We start from the raw sequence: 8,071 nt of genomic DNA on the forward strand, positions 1-8,071 counted from the left end.
ATATCAAAATACATTCATAAGTAAATCAAGACAGAGATCTGTCCAGATAGCCAAAAAAATTTTTTGAAAATACTTTTATAATAAAATTCACATTTTTCTGAAAAGAACGAGTGGTCGCACGCCAAAATCCGGTTTAAAATGAGTTAGTTATTATTTTTCAAAGTTTAAGGATAATAAAAGCTAATTTTTTAAAAAAATATTTTTAAAATAAAGTTAAAAAAATAACACTAAATAATAATAATAATAATAATAATAATAATAATACTAATTAATAATAATCAATAACAAATAATAATAATTTCATAAAACAGTAACAATAAAATTAAAATAATAATTAATATAAATATTATAATTAAAAAAAATTATGATAATAAAATAATAATAATAATAAAAGTATTTTTCCACTGTTTTAATAATATCTAAAAATATGCATAACATTTTTAATTAAAAATAATTTTAAAATAACGGGGCCATGAATACGAACAATTTGAGGCATTGCACGTAATTTTTGGCCTTAAAAATAATTTTTTAACAATTATTTGAATATTTTTGGGTTAAAAATAATTTAAAATAAATTTTATTTAAATAAAACCGGCGGCTGGCATCTGATTGGGCCACGTGGCAGCAGCGGTCAGTCAACAGGACACGCGTCGGCCCGGGATTGGATCCCAGGACCGCGGGCAATGATTGCACCGTCACCGCAATCATTGATGTGTGATTACGGCAGTGGTCACGCCTTAACCACGTCAGCGCGGGCGGAGGGCCATCCGATCTCGCGCTGTATGAGATCGACGGCCCAGATCGTGCGACGTTGCAGCTCTATCCGGAGGACTGTCTCTGCGGTCAGGAGACCGCACGGTCACGCGTAATCATGACCGTTGATCCCGCGATCAACGGCCCAAATTGCCAGAGATGTGATCCGAAGCCCTAAGGAGATTTTCATCTCATTCTCCCAAACGACTTAACCAAATCGCATAAAAGTTTAGATCTAGGTTCTAGACATGAAGAGCAACATTGGGGAAGTGAAATCGCGTTCTAAAACACACTAAATGAAAAGTTATTTAACCCTAATTTTTCTAAACTAGGGTTTACGATATACCTCAATCCACACGGTGGATTCGGATGATCTTGGCTCATTGGACTTGTGGGATCTCCAAGAACAATTCTCCTGTTGAACTCGGGTCCTTAAACGCCTTGGATCAATCGGGATTTGTCCTGGAAGGGAAGTAGCCTCGGTTCGCCGGAGTTCTCGCCGCCGGCGAGCTTTGGACGTCAGGTCTAGGTCGGGAAAGGTCAAGGGAGGTGGTGGGAGTGCTCTCGTAAAGTTTCAGAGCCTGAGGAGGTCTGAGGCTAGAGCAAGAGCAAAAAGATCCAAAATAAGCCCTAATTTCTTCTATTTAAAGCTCTAATCTATAGGTGGACGGCCAAGATCCGATCACTAGTCGGTTTGGAGGGAAATAATAGTGCTTAGGCCGTGGATTTGAAATTCAAAATGAAGGGAGACTTTAATTCCAATTAATTGGCCATTAATTCCTCCTAAATATGTGTTTATGACCTATTTCGAGCCATGGTTGATCAAGTCCAATTTTGACTTGGTCAAACCAGTCAATGGGGGGTCAAGGGAGAGGAGTTATTAGGCCATGCAAGGTTTGAATTGATTTGGATTTGAATTGGGCTCTTAATGGGCCTAATGGGTCAAAATTGACCTATTAGGACTTGGGTTGACCAAGTCAACTCAGTCCACCATGCCCATGTCTGGGCAAAATCAAGGTCAACATACAATTAGTTCAAATATGAGGAAAATCATCCTAAAAAGAAGCTAGCTGATGTTAAATCGGCCAAGCTGATCTTGCAATCGACCCGACCGATGTGATCGTGCAAATCACCATTAATTACTTTCCTTAATTATCATATTTATTTAAAAAAAATTATACTGGATCGGCCAGGCCGATCCAAGATAGGCTAGGCCGATCCCCTGGACGATATCCAAAAATAAGTAATTCTTAAATAGATCTGGCAGTATATTTTTTCTGATTTGAGCCTATCATCCTGGCCGATAAAAAATCATTCAGATCGATGTTCTTTATGACGGCTGTCTTAATAAGGATGCCCTAAATAAGGTTTTTATTTTTGAACCGATCGTCCTGGACGATGTTACCAAAAACACTAAACTCTAGGGAACAGTCAGAAAATCTTTCAAGGTGTGTGTGTGCAAAGTTAGCATCAGGAGCCACACCAATTACAATAGACTCAAAAAAGAAAAAAGGTACAAATTGACTCAGGTGTCTACCCAATCTTGAGCTGGTTCCAATTATAGTCTGATCTTGTGGATCTGGAATGTCAGTAGGTAAGACAGTCGTAGAGAAACAAGAGTGTTTGCTACATCAAAATCATAATCCATGAATTCAAATCCGTAACAATCTTCCCCTTTTTGATGATGGCAAACATTACTGGTTGAATTTTCCAAAAAAAAAAAAAAACATTTTTTCCCAATCTCCCATCTCACTAGAATAAAACTTTAAAAATAGGGGACATAAAAAATTTTTGTTATCTTAAATTTTTTAAAAGAAAGAAAAAAATAAATACAAAAAAGGATACAAATTCAACAGTACGTTCTTCTCCTTTGACATTATAAAAAAAGAAAAGGGGCACAACCAATTAAAAAAAATGATTAAAAGACAAAAATTGATCCATGGTCTAGTGAAAAAAATAAATATTCTTAAAATGAGAAAGTTACCTCTTGACTTTATTGAAAAGCTTAGTAGAATTGTATTGACAATACATAGCCCAAAAAAGATTAGAAATTCAGAATTTGATAATTCAAACTCAAGTTCTTTTAAAAGGCTCAAAATTTTTTTAATTCAATAACTAAATCATGGAATAAATTAGAGAAAAAAATAATCATTTTTATAACTCCTTACATAAAATATATCTAATATAAGATTAATGCACAAATCGTTGAATCAAAAATCATGATTTTTAAACTCAAGTATCGAAAGTATCAAGGGTTTTCTTAAGCTTTAAGAAGTACAAGAATAGTAAGCATTAAATTTTATGGGCTCATTTTATGCATCTTTTAATTTCTTATACACTTTGTGTATTCTTTTTTTTTTTAAATTTGGCATCTTTGCATATCTTTTTTTTTGCATTATTGGTCAATTTTTTTTTGAATATGCTACCTTTTAGAAATCTTTAAAAAAAAAGTAAACACATCCTATTGACAAAATAAATTTCTTGATTAAAAAAATTATGAGGTAGATTCAACAACCTGCAAACGATTTCTATGCGATAAATAAAATGTAGGGGGATAAAAAATTTTGTTTTAAAAACTAATTTAAAATATAAAAAAAAATTTAAATCAAAAGTAGAATAACCTCTTTTAGAAAATAGAGATTGAAAGTTAAAATCATGAGTTTCATTCATTTGACTGTTTTTAGAGAAGTCAAACATAATTTTTATAACAATTCAAAAAAAAAAAGGAGGTAGGCTTTTCATTTTTCGAAAGGTGAACGTGTGTGTTGATCAGAAAATAAACATAAAAAATTTAACGAAAAAAGAAATGAAAAAAAAATAGAAAATCACAAAAACAAAAGAACAAATAAAATATGCAAACATAAAAAATACAAACAAAGGTTTAAGGACCATCATGCTCTTGATCAGATGATTCAGAAGCAAGATCTGCCCAATAAATTTTTTGCTTTTTTCATTATTTGACCAGTTTATAATTTGCTTTGTTTTATCATTTTCTTTTAAAGGAAGAGTTCTCAAATTATGCACTAATTTTTCATATGTACAGGATTCCTACATCCAAAGCAAACAACATTAGAATAAATATTAATATTCTTATCATTTTTACATTTATTCCACTTTTGTTGATGCTTATGCTTTGGTGAGTTTTTTAATTTGCTTGACCAGTTATTACTTTCGTCACCAACTAAGCTACCTCTTTCCGTATCTTCAGCTTTTAGCACTATCATTTCACTTGCATCTAAAAGTCCTTAACATAAACTTTGCTCCTAGGCAATAAGTGAGTCAATCAAATTATCAATAGAATATTCATTCAAATCTTTTGCTTCACAAATAACAACAATTTTAGCATCAAATTTATCCAGTAGACAACGAAGAATTTATTTACTTTTTCAAAGTTTGAAAGTTCTTTTGTTAAACCATGCAATGATATCACAATTTGAATAAACCTAATATACATGTTTAAGATTGTTTCATAAGATTTCATGCAAAATAGTTCATAATTATGCATTATAATATTCAATTTGGATTGCTTGATTTCACTAGTGCCTTCGTATATGGTGTGTAATTTATCCTAAATTTTCTTACTAGTATTACACGTGGATACTAACATAGAATCTTCAAAATTTAGAGCACAAAAAAAGTAATTTAAAGATTTTACATTCAATTGAGCATTAATTTGTTCTTCTCTATTCCATTGAGTAAATGAAATATTAGTTTTAATTCCATCTATAACAAGTAATGGTAATGAATAATAAGTTAAAATCATATACCACATATGAAAATCAATTGATTGCAATAAAGTAAACATGCGAATTTTCTAAAAATCAAAAGTGATATTTTCAAATAAAGGTGGTCTGGTGATTGAATAACCTTCCGCAATATTACGATTACTAAAATTAGCCATGGATCAAAATTTAAAAGGTTTTCAAACTTAGTTTTTATGAATCATGCTCCGATACCACTTAAAAGTTCGTTAGGGATGTTACGCCTTTATGAACTAGTCTCAAGGCTAACCAAAAAGAGGTGAATCAATATTTTAAAATAAATCTTTCGATCAAAAACACAAACCAATATTCACCACAAAGAAAACAATGTGCGAAAATTAAATGCAAAAATAATAAAGGAAAGAACACGCCAAATTTATAGTGGTTCGGTCAAACCTTTACCTACGTTCACTCCTCAGAGGCATCCTCCGAGTATTGTACTAAACTAAGTGTCTCTCCTTTAGGCCCCACAGCTAGGCGAAGAAGCTCTTACAAAATCACTTCCACCTTCCCCGGTGCGTCAGAGTAGCTGGGTCCTTTGACACCAAAGAGATCTTCTTCTTCCATGAACTTCCCTCAAGACAAGCCTTGAATCCGACGGTACTAAGATGCAAGCTTGCCAGAGCAACCGTGTGGAATCCCCCTCCACACTCCCTTGTGTCCCCCTCCAAGGATCTTTTCCCTCTCTCAAACTCCACCCTTTCCTCTCTCCCTTTCAAGCTCTCTCTTCAAATTTCACCCAAAAGAACAAAGTTACAATGGCTGCCAAAGACACTTATCAAAGCTTAAATAGAATATATCAAAACAAGCTCATTAATGCAACTTGCCGACTTTATTGTCCAGGTAGATATAAATATCGGTCTGGCCGATCAGGGTAAATTACGCTCAATCAGCCCAGTCGGTTAAGGGCGATTAGACAATTTTTTGGTCATATCGTCCTGGACGATTAGTTCAAATATGAGGAAAATCATCCTAAACATCGCCCTGAAAAGAAGCTGGCTGATGTTAAATAGGCCCGGCCGATCTTGCGATGCAAATCACCATTAATTGCTTTCCTTAATTATCAAATTTATTTAAGAAAAATTGTGCTGGATCGGCGAGGCCGATCCAAGATAAGCCAGGCCGATCCCCTGGACAATGTCCAAAAATAAGTAATTACTAAATAGATCTGGCGGCAGATTCTTTCTGATTTGAGCCTATCGTCCTGGCCGATAAAAAATCGTCCAGGCCGGTGTTCTTTATGACGACTGCCTTAATAAGGATGCCTTAAATAAAATTTTTATTTTTGAACCGATCGTCCCGGCCGATATAAATATCATCCTGGATGATATTACCAAAAACAGTAAACTCTAGGGAACAGTCAGAAGATATTCTAAGGTGTGTGTGTGCAAGGTTACTTAGCATTAGAAGCCACACCAATTATAATAGACTCAAGAAAGAAAAAAGGTACAAACTGACTCAGGTGTCTACCCAATCTTGAGCTAGTTCCAATTATAGTCTGATCTTGTGGACATGAAATGTCAGTAGGTAACGCAGACGTTGAGAAACAAGAGTGTTTGCTATCATCAAAATTATAATCCATGAATTCAGATCCACAACAGTTGAGCCAATTAGTCTAGACTTTTGTATGCTAGCTCAAATGATTATATAACCTACTTTGCAGGAAAGAATTTTGAAAGCTCAAAAACTTGATTGGGATTATTCAAAGTTGGTGGATCAGATTTTTTCTAGTAAGAAACCTGAACTTCAAGTAAATAATTATGATATAATAATTTGTAAGAGTATTTCTGGTAGTGCAAATATGATATATGATATTTTGCATGATGCACATTATTCAAAATATAATATTCACTTTGTAAGAGAAAAAATGTATAATGATTAGAAATAAATGTTATATTATCCTAGATTGAAAAGAGCAGTGATTAATTTTGTATCAAAATAAGAAACTTGTCAAATTGGTCAAAGTGGCACATTAATTTGGTGGCTTGCTACGGCCAGGGGTGGAACTAGCCTTAATTTTTAGGAAGACAAACTTATAAGTAAATGTGTAGAGATTTTTTTTTTTATAAATAAATTTATAACCAAAATTTATTTCAGGGGCACTGCCCTCAACGCCCGTTTGTTCGTATTCTTGATCATTGTACGCTTTGGAGATATGTCGAGGGTCCAAGGGGAATCACCCCCTTGTGGCGACCGGGTCGAGATGTTAAGGGGCAGCGCCCCCTGCGGGGGTTTATGGGGGCAGCACCCCTGAACGAATTTTGGTTGTAAAGATATTTTTTTATTTTCTTTACTATTTCTCTTTGCATTTGGTTTATTGTTCCTTAATAATAACATCTATACATAACGTGTTTAATTATATTGGGGCAATTGCCTAAAGGGCATAGTATTTTAAAACTTTTTAGGAGGAGTGGGGGGGGGGATTGCCTAAAAATCATTGTTATAAAGACTAAAAAATAGATGGAGGGGGAAAATTTATCAAATAAATCATATATTGCTCCCATGGGCTTATAGTGGATCCGCCCCTAGCCTATTCCTAAGTGAAAATGCAAAGAGGTGATTATGAATTTTTTTATGGGTTTCCCCATGCCAAGATAATAACATGATATTACGGGATTATGGACTATCTAACTAAGTCTACTCATTTTCTTCTGATCCAACAAACTAATTTTGTAGAAATATTAGCATATGTAGATGTTCGTTAAATTATCAGACTACATGGAATAACTAAAGTAATTAATATTTAATATGATGATAGATTTATCTCTTGTGTATGGATAAGTATTCATAAAAAATTATGAAAAAATTATATTTTAGTACTGCTTTTCATACACTGACATACTATCTATTTAAAAGGACAATTTAGAGTTTGAAAAATCTTTTGAGACTTTGCATTCAGAATTTTACTGGTAGATGGGAAGATTGTATTGCTCTGATAGAATTAACATATTGCAACAACTTCTAGTCTAGCATTAATATGGTCCCTTATGAAACTCTGTATGGTAGAAAGTGTAGGACATCTTTGCCTTAGACAGAGGCCAAAGAGTGAAATTTGTAAAGGCCAGCTCGTGTACATGATGTTAAAGAAAAGATCCATCTGATTAGAGTAGATTGAAATATATGCAAGTTATAGAAAATAAAAATTATGATTCAAAATATCGATCCATATAGTTTCATGTTGGAGAATTTATATAGGTAAAAGTCAGTCTAATGAAGGGTAAAATCACATTTGAAAAAAAAAATTGAGTCAAAGGTACATTAGACTGTTTGAGGTAGTTGAAAAAATTGAAAATATTGCTTATCCTTTGTTATTGCGTGAATATGTGTTTCAAGCTCATAATGTGTTTCATGTATCTCTTTGAGAAAGTGAGTAGAGTTTTTGTAAGTGAAATTGAGGTATGATCCAATTTGAGCTATAGAGAAGAACCTAAAAGAATTCTTGCCTATGATGTTAAGAAATTGAGATGTAATAAATTATAATGATTAGAGTGTAGTTGAAGCACAAATTTGATACAAAAGCTGCCTGAGAAAAGAAATTTGAGAAAAGTCTATTGAAT

Source organism: Dendrobium catenatum, unplaced genomic scaffold (assembly GCF_001605985.2).
Source record: "Dendrobium catenatum unplaced genomic scaffold, ASM160598v2 fragScaff_scaffold_547, whole genome shotgun sequence".
In the NCBI taxonomy this organism is placed as follows: Eukaryota; Viridiplantae; Streptophyta; class Magnoliopsida; order Asparagales; family Orchidaceae; genus Dendrobium; species Dendrobium catenatum.